Genomic DNA, 15,300 nt, shown 5'->3' with positions numbered 1-15,300 from the left:
TAATAGATGTGATTGGAAGTGACTCATACTGGAAGATGGCAATGGGACAAAAATGCTTGTTTTCAAAAGAAACATCTAATGGAAAAGGCAGAGAAATAGAGAAATGGAGTTGAAAGAAACCATAGAAGTAATTTCTAACTGTTGGATCATACTTGCATTGGATTCTCCAGCATCCCAACTTTCTATTATCCATGGAGTAGGAAATAGGGATAGAGTGAATTATTAATTTGCACTTACTCAGACCACATTTCAGAGAATAATTTCATTGTTCTTTCCTCTCAAACAAGCATTAGATCCCAATACTAGGGGAAAAAAACTATTTAGAATTTTAGTTCCCTTTATTTTCTGGCTTATTTTTTGGTGGGAGTCCCAGGAAACACATAACTGACCAAAATATCATGAAATGACAGAGAAGAGGTTTAGATAGATCAAGAGACAACTGTAATGATGGGCTTTTGTGTACCCAGCAGTTAGCACTATGCCTGGTACATATTAAGGGCTTAATAAATACTTGTTAACTGACTGAAAAGGTCAGGGAGAAGTAAAGGAATAAACATTTATATAGCACCTGACTGATGGGCATAGGCTTACAATGACTCAAACTTGAAGCCAGTAGAGGGAGAATGGGGTGAAATGGTCAATCTGAAAAATCTTGACTGATTTTCCCTTCGTATATTGTATAAGACCCTGTTAAATACTGTAGGGGATTAAAAGACACACTCACTGCCTTTATTTGTCTCATGTGTAGGGATCAAGGTGAGCGATAAGAAGAGAACTGATATTGGATGGATGATACTAAACTTTTATTAAATATCTATTATGTGCCAGGCACTAAGCACCTTACAGATAGTTGATTCTCAGCCATGTGACATAAATGCTATTATGGTCCTCATTTGACAGTTGATGAAACCAAGGTAGACAGAGCCAAAGTGGCTTGCCCCCAACCACAAAGCCCATAAGCATCTGAGGCTGGTTTTGAATTTAGATTTTCTTGATTCTAGGCCTAGCATTCTATCCATTGTACTGCCTAGTGGTATTCTGTCTGTCTATCTGGCCACTTTAATATTGTTCCTTTGATTCAGGGAAGGAGCAAATTATAGTGAACATCACTTCTGCCTTCCTTTGTCTTTCAACTTTTTTTCTTTTTCCTCCTCTTCCCTAGAGTTTCATCCTAGGGGGTTCTTAAAAGAGGGGTATTGCTAAGGGAATTCTGGCTTTGAATGGGAAGTTGCTTGAGATGACCTCTGAGGTCTCTTCCAAATCTAAGTTTTTATGATTGTGGTTAGGTTTGGGGAGAATGTGGTAAGAGGTGGTCAGGGAACCATCATCGTTGTAGGTTTTCCTCTTATCTTTTCTATTCATGGCAGTCATGAGAGTGAGCAATGGTAACCAGAGGAAGTTCAATCCTTGTATTGTGGATTGTGGTTTTGGTGTTCACTAAAAATAACCAAAATCAAGACCGAAATGCCAAACTGGAAGCCATTTAAACTTCCAAAAATGGGGAATTGTAGGACTTGAATGTAAGGGATGTCATTAAAATGGATAAGTGAGAGGAATCCCGAGAGATCTAGACAGTTCCTTGTGAAATGATACAAGCTGAAAAAAGAATATCCAGAAGAAGGGAGCACACAGGATTTGTGATCATGAGCAAATGTGAATGAAGATCTTGCCTAGGCCATTGCAACAGCTTCTCATTGGTCTCTGGACAGACTTGAGGGTCTGTCCCCAGTCCAGGCCATTCTCCACATAGCTGCCAAAGTGATTTTTCATAATTAGAACTGACAAATATGGACGGGATTGTAGGAAAATAGGCACACCAGTATGTAGCTATAAACTGGTCCTGCCATTCTGGAAAACATTTTGGAACTTTGATCAGAAAGTTAGCAAACTGTCCATAACTTTTGATCTAGCCATAGCACCAGTAGGCTTGTATCCCATACAAATCAAAGTAAGAAGAAAATGATCTATGTGTACAAAAATATTTGTAGTAGCTCTTTTTGCAGTAGCAAACAATTGGGCAGGTAGGTGGAACAGTGGATAAAGCAGAGGAGGCAGTAAACCTAAGTTCAAATCTGGCTCAGACACAAGCTCTGTAATCCTTCTTAAGTCACTTAACCCTGTCTGCCTCAGTTTCCTCATCTGTAAAATGAGTAGGAGAAGGAAAAGGTACACCATGCCAGTATCTTTGCCAAGAAAAATATGAGGTTGTGAAAAGTCAGATGCAGCTGAAATGGCAGAACAGCAACAAGGGATTATGCTCTTTTGGGCTTAATGGCTGAAGAAATTGGGGGTATGTGAATATTATTGTGCCATAAGGCATTATGACATGGACAATTTCAGAGGAAACTGGGGAGACCTCTATGAACTGATACAGAACTGAGCAGAACCAGGAGAATAATCTATATAATGGTAACAACTTTATAGAGAAAAATATATAGCTAGTTGGAACAGGGATCAGGCCTAGAGTTAGGAAGACTTGGGGTCAAAGGCAGCCCCAGATATCAGATGTGTGACCCTAGGAAAGTCATTTAACTTTTGTTTGTCTCAGTTTCCCCATGGTAAAATGGGGATAATATTAGCACCTACTTCCCAGGGTTGTCAGGATAAAATGAGGTAATTATAAAGCAACTTGCCAGCCTTAAAGCGCTATATAAATGGAAGCTATTATTATTATCAAGTCACACCTACATTAAGACTTTTAAAGATAAATTTTATTGATTTCTTTCATTTTCATATTACCTAAATTTTACAACGTCTTTCTCTCTTGTCCAGAGTCATTCCTTATAACAAAGAATAAAAAAGAATTTTAAAAAAGTGTTCAGGAAAACTATCCAATACGTTGACAAAGTCTGACATTATCAGCAGTGTTAGTACTCATAGACCCTTGGCATATAGTACAAGTTTAATAAATACTTATTGCTTGTTGATTACTTGATGGGACTTAGGAGGAAAGAAATGAAAAATTTATACATTAAATTTTGTGTTGAAATTAGTTTAGATGTAAATAGTTAATAAATAAGGTAAATTGCTTAGATTAATATTTAGCAGTTTTTAATAACATTTATTTTCTGAGATAAATTTTCTTTTATCTTAGAAAAAATTATTTCAGAACTAGAGTTTAGTTTAGAATCAAAGCATATTCTAGTCTTCATATGACCATTTGATTAGCATTCAAATAACTTGATGAGGTTTGTTCACAATTTCATCTAGTTTAATCTTAAATTCATGCTGGCATGTGTCCTTTTCCTGCCCAGACATTATCCTTGAGCTTTTGGTCTGGACTTTTCCTTTGATTGCATCATACCCTCCCTCCCTTGTATTATACTTATCTGTGTTTATGTAATAAATATACCCCCTCCTACTCCAGTAGAATGTAAGCCCCTTTAGGGCAGGGACTGTGTGATTCTTTAAATTTTTGTCTTTGCATCTCTAGATCCTTGCACAATGCCAAAAGTTGGCACTCGGTAAATTCTTGTTGAATTCAACTAAATCATAAAATGACACAAGAAACTTTACAGATCATCTAATTTTATGAGCAATATGAGTCCAAGAGAAATGAAGTGAATTGTCCAGGGTCACCTAGTTAGTAAGTAATGGAGCCAAGAATTGCTTGTAGTCTAATTTTGTATGGCTGTAATAACTCATTTTAATGTGCTTTATGAAGCTATGCTAAGCCTCTGTAGAATAATGATCACCGTTACAGCTGCCTTTTGAAATCTGGGAGCTTAGGACAGAAGACAGTCTTGAATTACATCCACTGTTTAAAAGGACAACTTAGTTTTCTGTCCTAAGTGGCTGACTTAGTCCCATTAATAGGTGGCCCTTTTCCTGACAAGCATAGGTGTACCCACAATCTAAACAGTCTCATCTGGTGCTGGGATGTCAGGGAAAGCAGATGTTCTCAGAGGGTATTTCCTGACTTCATCAGGATATTCTTGGGAAAAGTCAATCTGGGCCTTAATGAAATATTCATTTAAATTAATAACAAGAATTTAAACTTATACCACTGTCTGCAAAGAGGATTCTTTTTAATTTACTGAAATGTCTCTTAAGGAGACAAAAGTGGCTTCAAGCTGGGACCTTGAAGTCAACAATGATATATTGTACATGTTGAAATGCAGTGTTTCCTACATGTGGTTTAAAAATTTACAGCTCATTTTAATGTTCTGAAACTGCTTGCTACCATAAAAGTTCCTTTTCTTAAAGCCAGTGTTCTTTCAGTGTAGCTATATGGTTGTGAATCTTGAAACAAAATGGTCTCAGATGGATCCAAATCAAAAGGAAGACAAAAGGGAAAGTAAAGACACATCATGGGTATAAGTATATGACCTCATCTATGGTGACAGGAGTATGAGAAGAATCCAGGACAGTCATGTCCAGAAAAGAAGGCGGCTGGTCCAGTATCAGTAGAGACAACAGATGAACTCCCTTACAGTTTTATTGACTATATTTAAAGAATCAAAGAAAGACCTCTAACATTTTGGGTCACTCCTCCATGAACAATTTAAAGAATAACATTTTTGGGAATTGAACAGAAAGTAGGAAAGTTGTGATTTGCCCTGCTTGAGAGAATATATGCACCAATGCAATCACAGATCTATTAGAGCATCAAGAGAGGAATAATAAGGAAATGTAGGTATGTCATATCTGCTCCATAATCCAGCACTGAATTCCTCCACATATCAATATTTCCAGGCTATGATCACAGCTCCCAATGCACTCTCTTCCTTTTGACTATTAATGATTTTGAATCCTGGTTTTTCTATTATCTATGTGACTTAATATCTCTGGGCCTTGTTTTCCTCATTTATAAAATGTAGAGGTTAGACTAGATAACTCTTGATCCTATGAACTACCACTAAGAAAGTACACAGTGATCCTTGCCTGCTGTTGGCCTTACAAAAAACTACATTATCATTGTGTATCATGCGGAAAAAACTTCCTTCATTATCTAAGAACCCATTTCCTTAATGATCCATCAAAAATTAATAACAGTAATTCAGCAACATTCCCATTTCTGGGTGGGCTATTGTGCTTGGCAAAGAAATGTAGCAGAGTGTGCTTGTCTGAAGAAGCTGTTCTTTTTCCAAAGGAAAAGGTTAATCTCAGTACAACTTGATGGAAAATCCAGAAGAGGAGGATGGCTTGATTGTTAGAAAATGCTTCCCTTATTTAGATGACTCTTATATCTTAATGTGCTATCTTTCTGCAACTATCCCTGTGGGCTCATGAAGGATTGCAACTTGATCTAAAAACTGAACTCAACACACCCATACTTGTTCGCATGTCCATGCAATGCAATGGTATTTACACAGTATCTAAAAAAGCAAGAAGGCCTCTAGTGTGTTGATTGAATCACCTGTGGAGTATTTATAGAAAGATGTGGACTAGGATTGGGGATATTCAGCCTAGAGATAAGAAGACTCAAAGCAAACATGAAAACTGTTTACAAGTATTTGAAGGGCTGTCAGATGGAAGAGGGTTTAGATTTGTCCACCTTGGCCCCAGAAATAAGAACAAGGAAAAGTGAGCATAAGCTGTAAAGAAACCATTTAAGTTTAATGTTCTGCCTTTAGAGCTTGTGGCTCTCCTCACCTTCTTTCCTAAAGGTCTTCAGCCAAACACTAGATGTCTATTTGTTGGGTGTGTTATATAATATAAACTTTTTCTGGAATGACTTGAGATTAGATGACCACTGAGGTTCTTCTGAAATTCTGGGAATTGCAAAAGGTGAGAAAGCATAGAGGGATTAAAAGTAATACCGGATGGAGAACCATTGAAAAAGGTGGATGTATGCCTAGGTAGGAAGGAAGGAAGGAATGTATGAATGAAAAAGCATTTTTATTAAGCAATATCTACATACTGAGTATTGGGGAAATGGGAAAATATATGCTTACTTGGAGTATTATGGCAGAGTGATTCTGTACTTTTTGGAAGGAAGGGGATAACCATTATTTTTATACTGTGAGGTCTTACAATCTGACACAAAGATTCCAAGTGAAATGCATTGACTGAAAGAAGAATGGGATGGGGAGGTGGGTAGAAGGGTAGGTAATTGTAGGCAATTGCCAATCTGGCTATCCAGCTCTAGTTGGCAAAAACTTTAAGTATCAGCGGCTGGATGACTATCTGTCACACATTCTATAGAAGGGATTCTTGCACTTGGTGGGCAGTTGGATGAATTGATTTCTAAGGTTCTTTACAAATTAAAGAGTCTTTATCTGAATTTAATTTAACAAAGTGTGAATAAATGCATAGTGTGTTGAAGACACTGTATTAGGCACCGAGGATACAAAGACAAAATTGGAGGGATACAATCATGCACAGAGAAATAATTAGAAGGCATTTTCAAGACAGAGAAATCACCAACAAATGAGAGGATCAGAAAAAAAAAAACCCTTAAAAAAGGAGCTGGTACCTATCTTGATCCTTGAAGGAGGTAAAGAGGTAGAAGTGATGAGTGGGTAGGGTGGGGGACAGATTGGGCAAAGGCAAAAAGATAGGAGATGCAATGACAAGTTCAGGGGATGGCAAGTAGGATGATTTAGCTAGACTGGAGAATGCAAGAAAAGGAGTAATAAATGTTTAGAAATGTTTAGATTGTTCTGGGCTTTAAATCTAGGCTGTAGTGTTTGTATTTTATCCTCAAGGTAATGGGGAGCCAGTGTAGAATTTTAAGCAGTGGAGTGACATGGTCTATGTAATATGTAGGATGGATTGGAGAGGAGAGAGATTAGAAGCAGGGAGACCAATTAGGAGGCTAGTGTGATTGTCTCTTTTCTATTTCTAGCTTCTTATCATCATTCTTTTATTTTCATCTTTTAGTTTTATAACTCCCAATCTAAATCTCCCATCCTCTCCTCTCACTCCTTTTTTTCTTGTTTTGTTTTGGAGGGCAATTGGGGTTAAGTGACTTGCCCAAGGTCACATGGCTAGTTTTTGTATTAAGTGCTGAGGCTGGATTTGAACTCAGGTCCTCCTGACTCCATGGCCGGTGCTCTATTCACTGTGCCACCTAACCATCCCTACTCTCCTCTCACTTCTTACATTTCCATTCAAACTCATCATATTTCAAATGAAGCACATCATATCCTTCTTCTCCTCCCTCCTTGCCTTTGACACCCCATCACTCTCCTCACTTTCCTGTTGCTATGACTTATATTATTCTTGCTGCTGCCCCCAGAAAGGAGTCATTTTTATGGAATCAGACTCAGTTGGAAGGGACCTCAAAGTCCATCTAGTTCAACTTGATTGCGAAAACAAGCCTCCTGTATACCACACAGAGCACACAGTAACAGATTATGCTGCAAGACCAGCAGTAAAGGGTAGCCTACCATTTTCTAAGGTAGCCCATTTTACTTTTACCTCACTTTCATTATTAGACAGTTTACCCTTGTTACGTCAAACCTAAATTCACCTCTTTAAAATGTCTACCTTTTGCTTTTCTGCGGCTAAGCAGAGCATGTCTTATCCTTTTTCCATATAAGAGCCCTTCAAATACCTGAAGGCAGCTATCATGTTCTACTTGTCTATTCTCTCTTTAGGCTATAAACATCTCAAATTTCTTCAACCTTTCTTCACATAGTATGGAAGTGAGGACTTTCACCATCTTTCTCCTTTCTCCTTTAAACCCAGTGACCCAGGAAGCAACTAATCATTTTGGATCCAACCTTCTCCTTTATCTGCTTCCTTCACCCAGATGCCATGTCCTGTTGATTTTTTCTTTGATATATTTCTTATGGCTATACTTACTCTTTCCATTGCCACCATTCTTGTCTAGGCCTTAATTATCTCATGTCTTATCACTGTACGAGTTTTCTTTCTAGCTGGCCTCAGTGATCCCTGTTCAGCTCCCTCTAATGTATCCTATGTACCCTACGAGACTAGTCTTTTTAAAGAAAGCTTTCATTGTGTCACACACAGAGAATTAAATCGAATCCACTCTGCCTGTCTTTCTGATGGGTCTGACCATTTGCCCCACTGGTATAGTCAAATCAATCAAATAATCAATCAACAAGCATTTATTAAGTGCTATACTGTGTGCTGGGGATAGAAAAAAAGTAAAAACACTACCTGCCCTCAAAGAACTTGCATTCTAATGATGGAGACAACATCATAAACCAGTACATATAAGATCGATACAGAATGAATAGAAGGTAACCTTAGAGGGCAACCTCCAGACCCTCAGGCATTGCTATCTAATCTACTGATACATCTCAAGGACCTCGATGTTTGACCCTTCCCCTGATATTCCACCCAATGGACCACTGGGCCTTTCCATCTGCCCTGGCATCGAACCCTCCTATATGTGTTGTCTACCCAGTTAGAATATGACTTTGAGAGTATGGATTAAATGACTTTTCTGTTTAAGTTTTCAGTTAAAAAGTAAGCTTCTTGAGGGTGAGGATCATTAAAAAAATGATTCAGATTACAAGCATTTATTTAGTGCCTCTTATGTGCCAGGCACTGTGCTAGATACAAAGGGATGCCCTAGGACATACTAAGGTTTCAAAGACAAAAACTGAATACCTGCAATTCTCGAGTCGATATGGCATGGTAGATAGAGAGTGTAATGGTAATAGGAATTTGAAGATCTTCCCTACCCCTTAATATGCCTAAGGGGATTTGAAGACTGTCCCTGCTTTGATGATATACTCTGCCCCCTAATAGGCTAATAATATGGAGCCTATGGTTTGCTGAAGGATGAAGCAGAACCCACAGGAAGCTGGGAGTCAGAGCAGTTAAAGGAGGAGAAGAAGGAGGAGAGGACGCATCTGAGGGAGACAGTTAGGCTTGTGAGTAAATGTTGGTTTGCGGGAAGTTTAAAGGATGCTGTGGCTCTCTGCTGTTATAGCTTATTAACTTCTTTACTACTATGATGGAATAGGCTTACTAGTTTTGGGATTTGGTTTTCTGGTGTCTGCATAAATGTTTTTTTCTTTTATGTGGAGAGTCTGTTATATTTTGTGATTGAGCACTATGCTGGCATATTTACAGTGCTGTTGGTGCTGTGAATATTGCATTGGTGCCACAGGGAGCTAACTCAAAGTCAGGAAAACCAGAGTTTAAGTCCTGTCTAGGCCTAGGATATGTATTGGTTGTGTGCAGCTGGGTAAAATCACTTAAACTCTCAGTGTTTTAGGTAAACCTTTAAGACTATAAGTTGTACCAGAGGTTTTATTTCACATCTTATAAATTGACAAAGATGACAAAAATGGCCATAGTTAATGTTGGAAGAATTGTAGAATGATAAGCACACTAATACATTGTTGGTAAAGCTGTGAAATAGTATAACCATTTTGAAAAGCAATGTGTAATTATGGAAATAAAATGACTAAAATATCTATATCTTTTGAACCAGAGACTCCATTATTGGGTCATATACAACAAAATATTTATAGTAGTGATAGTTATAGTATGTCACTTTTTGTGATAGCAAAGAATTGGAAACAAAGTACGTGCCCATCAATTGGGGAATGGCTAAACCAATTGTGCTAGACAAATGTAATGAAATATTACTGTATGATAAATAATGATGATAAAGAGAAGCATGGAAAAACTCATATACTGAAGCATAGTGTAATAAGAAGAGCCAAGAAAACAATATATACAATGACTACCACTGTGTAAATGAATAAAATAACCATATACACACCAAAATCAGAAGTGAATGTAGTGAAATCATAAAGCATGACTCAAATGAAGAGATATTAGAAGACTCCCAGCTCGCCCCTTTGTAGAGGTGGAAGGGGCCACAGGTAATACATATTGTACATGTTTTTGGACTTTTTCAATGCATCAGTTGGTTATGCTGATTTTTTCCTTTTCTTTTCCTTTCTTTCATACTATTTCTCATATGGGATGACTCTCTGGGAGACAGAGGAATAGGGTTACTTGGAAAAACTATAATGATGTGAAAACAAAAGACATCAGTAAAAACTTATTCTAAAAAAGACTAAAAGTTACAGAGAAAGTGCTGACTTGCATTGGCAGAGGGAGTTTCCTATTCTGGGAGTTCTTTATATTAATAGAACTACAGGTCTGTTTCCTCTTCCCCTTGTCCTATCCCTTCCCTCATGAAGGTTAGACTCTAGTAGCAGTGGGTTGAGGGAGAGCAATATGTACATAGCTAAGAAATATAAAATATATACCAAGTAATATGGAGGAAGACCTAACAACTGGAACTATTGGAAAAACTCTACAGAGGAAATAGAGCTTATATTGAGCTATGAAGAAAACTAGGGATTACAATGGTGGATGAAAGAGAGAATATTCCTATCATGGGGACAGGACTAGCATGTTCTAGGAAGAGAAAGGAGGCCAGTTTGGTTGGATCCCTTTAAAGCAAGGGGTCCTAACTTCCTTGTGTCAGATTTCCCTTAGGAAATCTGGTGAAGCTTATGGATCCCTTTGCAGAATGTTAAATGCATGAAATAAAATGCATGGGATTAGCAAGGAAACCAATTATATTGAAACATAGTTGTCAAAATTTTGAAAAAAAATATATGAACCTCAGGTTAAGAAATTCTGCCTGCAGCATCAAAACGTTGAGTTCACAATAAGTACCTAGTAAAATAATTGTTGAATGAAATAAGTTAAAAATATGAAGAATATATTCAAAGGAAGAAGTCTGGGAATATAGTTTTATTCTAAATTTTGTTTTAATATATTAAAGCCACCATATATTTGTTCTAAGAATTCTTCTAGCTTTGAACTTAAGAAATGTGACCCAAAAGGTGATGGGAAAGCAAAGGCCTGATATCCTCCTTTCCCACCCTTCCTTCTAACTATTTCCACCCTTATGTTATTTTCAGCTTTGACCACACATATCCCTGGGATTCAGAGGTTCTGTGGAATGAGAACAGAAGCATCAGTAGTCTGTTTTACTTGTTTTAGCCATCTGGGTCTGCTCATCTCCCCAAGTTGACTCCAGCCTGCTGACTCCTTCCTGAGTTCACTCCAAAAAGGTGTTGCATCTGTGATCTCTAGCCAGTTTAAAGCTTGGGCGTCTACCGGCTTTGAACTTTCCCATTTGTGTTAATAACTGTATTTCCTAATGTCACCATGGTGACTGTCATAAAACAATGTGCTCATTGTGGAGAGGTACGTCAAGAGTTGGAACTTATGAATTATCACTCATCCTAAGGGAAGATTAGTGCTTCTAAGAGATTCAAATCCATTTGGTTTTTTTAAACTGTTCTTCATCTTGGACCACACTAGCTTTTAGAGAATAACTCTATTGGAGAAAGTGTCATTGATGGACATAATCCTTTCACTTTACTCTTTCTATGATGACTAAGAGAACCCCTGACCCTTGAAACCTACTAAAAATGGGGCTATATACCACTTATATGTTTGCAAAGTACTTCACACACACTATCTCATGTAAATACTACAGGGATTATTATAATGTATATAGGTGGTAGAGTGTGGAACTTGGTTTGAATTTGCTTATAAGCTGTGTGACCCTGGGTAGGTCACTTAACCTTTGTCTACCTCAGTTTTCTCATCTGTAAAATGAAGATACTAATAATAGTGACTACCTCCAAGTGTTGTGAGGCTAGAATGAGTTAATATCTGTAAAATGCTTTGCAAACCTTAAATCACTTATAATAAATGCTAGCTTTTATGATAATTAATTATTATCCATATTTTACTGATAATAGAAACCGATTCTCAGAGATCAAATGGTTTTCCCAGGATCACATAGCTAAGACATGTCAGAAGTAGGATTTAAATTCAGGTTTTCTTGACTCCACCTGGAGTATACTCTACCATTAGCCTTTTTGCCTCTCAATAAACAATGATGAAATTCAAATGACACATTCTACTTCCCTATGTCTCCCTGTTTGTAAAATAGTATGCAATCTCTCACTTGTAAAGATACATATTAACATGAAACATCCTTTGCTTCATGTTTGATTGTTTCAAGTGATAGTTTTAAAAGTGCTCGCTGCAATGGGAAATTGTATTCCAGTTAATTCAGAGAGGGTTTGGAGCTCATCCATGGATTGGGGAGCTGAAGCAAGGACATATAAATTAGTGATATTGTGAAATTCCCCCCTTTTAATGTAAAGTTCATCAAAATAGATCTCCCCCACCCCATACCCTAGAAATTTCTCTTTTTAGAGTAACTTTTCCATGGGTTTGCTTAATTAAAGAATGGGATTATTAAGCATTTATAGATTTTAAGTTGGCAGGGAGTTTAGAGGTTTAGTTCAACCTTCACATTTTGATGGAGAAAATGTGGACAGATGTTCACTGATATGGAAAACAAGGCTCTAAGGGATTAAGTAACTTGTGTGAGGTCCACAGGTAATAAGTGATAGAGCTAGAATTGGCATCTGTGTTTTGAATTCAAATCCATTGCTTTTAAGCTGTACTACATTATTTAAAGCTATGTCTTCTCTTAAAAAAAAGCTAAGCATTGCCTTAAAGCAATTTTGCCTACTCTGACTCCAAAACCAACATACTGTCCATTGCTCTGTTATCATCGATTCCTTGAGTAACTTTAGTTTACCTTTAATTTCAATCTCATCATATGTAAAGAGAAAACTACATTATAATAATTCAGTGCCATTGTTCAATGACTATAGTAAAGGATAGCTTCATTTGGGAAGCCAAGTGGTTAGAACTGGACTTATTCATAGGCTAGTGTCTTTCCAAAAATATTTTGCAATGAAAATAGTGATATTTTATATTTTCTCAATCAAATGAATCAATAACCAAGTTTATTTCTTGCCAGTGCCAGGAAGAACAGGTTTTAATAGAACAATCTGACATAAACTGTATTTTATTCTATGACAGAGATTGTGTGTATGTGCCAAACTAAGATGTTTAAGTCATTTTATATCTATATTCCATATGGTCAAATTGCCTTGTAACTCAGTATTATAGAAGATAGGAAGGAGGATTCTATGGAAAGAAACAGGAGGGTAAACTATTCAAAATTCATGTTATTTTTCTGCTGAGTTAGTCAGGGTTGGAGTTTCAAAGGATTTTTGTAGCTTATGTCACCTGACCCTGCCATGCAAAGTAAGGTGTTATGAAATTTAGATATCATCTAAGGGGACCCTCTCATTTTTCTGAGAAAATTGAGGTCCATTTGTCAAATGGGGATACCTATCTCAAATTTTGCTCTCTTCAGAGAGGTGGTATGGTGTAGTAGATACAGCACAGGACTTGGATTCTAAAAGATGCCAGATTCAAATCCTGTATCACATGCTTTTTATGTTTGACCCTAGGTCAGTTATTTAATCTGCCTGGGACTTAGTTTCCTCATATAGAAAATGAGGGGAGTTGGACTCATTGAGTTCATAGGTCTTTTGCAGTTTTAAATCCATGATTTTATTTTCCCCATGGGGAAGGGGAATAGCTGAGGTAAGCTACTTAGAGAGAGAAAAAAGTGGTGAGGGCTAAAGTTGATCTTTCTCTGATGGGAATGAGGAGGGATATGAATGTTGGTTACATTATGGATAATCACTGCTCCCTCCTTCCTTTGCAGTGGGGAGGGAATTGAAGGAGATACATTTGAAGGTTGAGGGTGACCAATATGACTGGACCCCATCCATCCATAATGGTAGGGTGGGTGGCTGTTGGGAGAACACCATACTTATCTTACCCTTAAGATCAACAAAATCCTCCCAAGACAGATAGTATTACCTGTATTACTTTAAGCAGGAGTTAAGTTTTTTCTGATGGGATATAGTCAAACTAATGGAATAATATCCTAAAATATGTTTAGTACCTCTTCCCCAAACCATTTACTACTGTATCACCTGTATATTCAGCTACCTGTTTAGCTTTCTTTTTTGTTTTTCAGGCAGGATGGTTCTTTTTTTTCTAGTTTCATACTTACTTATATTCCACTACAAGCCCCTAATCTCTTTTCCCCTCTTCTGAATTACTGTATTCTAAGTTATAGTTTTAATACTGGGGCTATACCATGTGAAAGCGCAATGGGAACCAATTGGGCAAATCCAGGTTTGAGAAAGTGAATACTTCAGTTAAAAAAAAAAGTTAAATAAAAGATGCCTGTTTCAATGGATGAAGTATTTCACTTAAATAAGAGAGGGGAACATTGGGAAAAGAGGAGGCTTACCTTTTTCTCTCTCCCTCCTCTCCCAAACAAGGGTGAATAAAATAACCTTTAGCTAGCAGCTGAAATCCATGAGGCTCGGGCCAAAAACAACAGGAGGAAAGCTGAGTCCCTTAAAGTGGGACAGCTGAAACTGTCACTGGTTTTGAACAAGACAAAACAATAGCAAAACCCCACCAAAGCAAAACAAAACAACCCAAATTCCAAAGAGCATTTCTGAAGAAAGACAAATGACCAAATGTATGCAGCAATAGCCATTAACCACTTCAAGAAGTATAGTGTAATTGGAATATGTTAGCTTGGTCTGTGGACTCCTGTTGCTTTTAACATTGTTTAGACAATTGATTTCAATTCGTGGAATTCTTTCGTGGGTAGTTTCGGTTATTGTAACCACTTAATGAAAATCCTAATTTGGAACCAGTTTAAGAATCTGAATATCTACATGGAAATTGAGAGAGCAAAAGAAAACATTTTTCACCTCAGGAGGGGCTTAGCATCAATATTTTTTAAAATGCTTATTTTTTTGACAGCTAATTTCATCGTACTAAAATGCTAAGGCATTTGTGATTTTAATTTTCACCCCCACCCCCATACACCTCCTTATTAAATAGTAGACTATAGCTAATGATAAATCATTCCCCTAAATTTTCCCATGGTTAGTGCCAAGTGTAAAGTTTAATAAAACTAAGTTAACTTCACTCACTTAAGGCTGTGATGAACTTTTCTTTAGAACAAACTTTAAAATGCAAACTAATTTCTTTCTTGATAATAATGAAACTATTTTCCAAAGTTCATTGCATGTTCTGCATTCCTGTATTAGAATTCTTTTTCAGCTTGCAGCCAATAATAGAAACTGATAGCTTTGAATTCACTTGATACATTAAAAAAAACCAAAACAAACTTTCTTTTTTCTTGTTTAATACCAGGTTTAGGGGTGGTAAAATTGGTGTGAAATCCATGAAGTTTTCTCCAATGTCTATTGTATCATAGAAGAAAAAGTTACAGGTCTGCTGTTTTTCTTTCATTTAAAATTAAAATTTTTTTTACTCCCTTCTACATACAGCTCCCTACACTGCTCAATCTCCCCCCCCCCCCCCCCCCCCCCCCCCCCCCTTTATATAAAAAGATCCCAAATGTAGGAGGTTAGGGGGTTTTTTTTTTTTTTTTTTTATTTCTTTTTTAAACAATATCTCTAGTTAAAG

The 15,300-nt window shown here is 37.1% G+C and overlaps 1 long non-coding RNA gene across 1 annotated transcript in view; it reads right to left on the bottom strand.

Moving 5' to 3' along the window:
• Positions 1-15,300, bottom strand: part of LOC138142347 (uncharacterized) — a 35,753-nt gene that overhangs the window by 19,543 nt on the left and 910 nt on the right. The window lies entirely within an intron of this gene.

The sequence above is a fragment of the Petaurus breviceps genome, unplaced genomic scaffold (genome assembly GCF_028583685.1).
Source record: "Petaurus breviceps papuanus isolate PSGF00001 unplaced genomic scaffold, PetGlider_PUasm1.0 90564, whole genome shotgun sequence".
In the NCBI taxonomy this organism is placed as follows: Eukaryota; Metazoa; Chordata; class Mammalia; order Diprotodontia; family Petauridae; genus Petaurus; species Petaurus breviceps.
This window is presented reverse-complemented; position numbering and strand designations above follow the sequence as displayed.